This window comes from Myotis brandtii, unplaced genomic scaffold, assembly GCF_000412655.1.
Source record: "Myotis brandtii unplaced genomic scaffold, ASM41265v1 scaffold1763, whole genome shotgun sequence".
NCBI lineage: Eukaryota > Metazoa > Chordata > Mammalia > Chiroptera > Vespertilionidae > Myotis > Myotis brandtii.
Genome location: NW_005356530.1, coordinates 382,986 through 384,594, shown reverse-complemented (window position 1 = coordinate 384,594; position 1,609 = coordinate 382,986). Strand labels below are relative to the sequence as shown.

The 1,609-nt window shown below is 57.9% G+C and overlaps 1 protein-coding gene and 1 long non-coding RNA gene across 2 annotated transcripts in view; one reads left to right on the top strand and one right to left on the bottom strand.

Annotated features, from left to right (window-relative positions):
* PPP1R12C (protein phosphatase 1, regulatory subunit 12C) overlaps positions 1–1,609 on the bottom strand; it is a 16,357-nt gene that overhangs the window by 11,507 nt on the left and 3,241 nt on the right. The gene's annotated exons all lie outside the window — the stretch shown is intronic.
* LOC106725612 overlaps positions 1–1,609 on the top strand; it is a 4,701-nt gene that overhangs the window by 2,751 nt on the left and 341 nt on the right. The gene's annotated exons all lie outside the window — the stretch shown is intronic.

Below are 1,609 nucleotides of genomic sequence, written 5' to 3'. Positions count from 1 at the left end.
CCACCCCTGGCTGAGGGCCAAACCACCAAGCCCGGGCTCCCTGCTGGCGCCCCCTGGTGGCACCTGGGCCTAATGCCAACGGAACACCTTGGGCCGCCCAGCTGGCCAAGGACAGGGGCTGCTATGCCAGGAATGTCTGCTGGTCAGGGCCCATCTCCGGAGAGGCCTGGAGTGTGCTGGTGTCTCAGGGGCCCGCCCTCTCCCTCTCCCTCACCCTCGGCCACTTCCTTAAAGGGAATCACCTCCACCCAATCCCGGGACAGCTGGGTGTGCCAGGCTTCGGGGAGGGCAGGGGCCGCGTTCACTGACTCTATTCGGCAGCCGCAGGACTGCGTTCTTTCGCATGTTCCTACTCATCCTCCTCAAGTTTGCTTTTTCTGGAGACCTGCCTGTGTCTGCTGACAGACGACAGCCGGGGGGTACAGGCCACCGGATTTTTTAAGTGGTGTTTTTTTTTTTGTGGCGGTAAAATAAAGATGAACATCAAATGCACTGATGGTGCTATTTTAAAATGCCCAATCGAGTGGCAGTTAGCACAGCCACCATGCTGTGCAAGCCGTCCGACTGCCTAGCTCCTGAACCCCATCCATCCCCAGTGAGCACTGGCTCCCGGGGCCTCCCTTTCCCAGCCCCTGCGGGTCCGCCAGTCTACTTCCTGTCACTGTGGATTGCCTGTTTGTAAATAAAGTTTTATTGGAACACAGCCAGGCTCACACACTTACGACTGTGCCTGGCCCGTTTCCCCACTGAGGCAGCAGGTGGCAGAGAGCAGGCTGCACAAAGTCCCCGCCATCCAGCCCCAGAACTCCCTTCACCTTTTCTCTAAAATATCAGTGTTTTTTAAAAAAATATATTTTTATTGATTTCAGAGAGGAAGGGAGAGAGAAACATCAATGATGAGAGAGAATCTCAGATCGGCTGCATCCTGCATGCCCCACACTGGGGATCGAGCCCACAACCCGGGCCTGTGCCCTGACCGGGAATCGAACCGTGACCTCCTCGGTCAACACTCAACCACTGAACCACGCCAACCGGGCTAAACGTGGTTTTTAAAAAATTGATTTGCAAGAGAGAGAAACATTAATGTGAGAGCAGAACATCGACCGGCTGCCTCCTGCATGGTCCCCACTGGGCATGGGCCCTGACCGGGAACCGAACCCGCAACCCCTCAGTGCAAAGAGGACACTGAACCGACTGAGCCACACGGGCCGGGACCAGAACCCTCTTCAGCTGACAACACTGACACTCCGTCCCCATTCAACACCTCGCCCCTGCGGTCGCCACCATCCTGCTGTCTGTCTGTGAGTCTGACTTCCGGGTGGGTCATGTACCTGGAGTCACACCTTGTGTTCCTGTGACTCAGCGGGTTGTCCCTAAGGATCACCCACGTTGTCGTGTGTGTCAGGATTTCGTTCCTTTTCGGGCTGCACGATGTCCCCTGTACGGCCAGGCCACGTCCTGTCCACTCGCCTGTGGATGGGCACCGGGTGCCCACCTGTCAGCGGCCGCGAGTAACGCTGCTGGGAACAGGCACACAAACTGCTCTGCACTGAGCCAGGCTGCACGGTGGCTGGCCCTCGCCCTCGCCCTCGGCCTCGGCTGGTTCTCC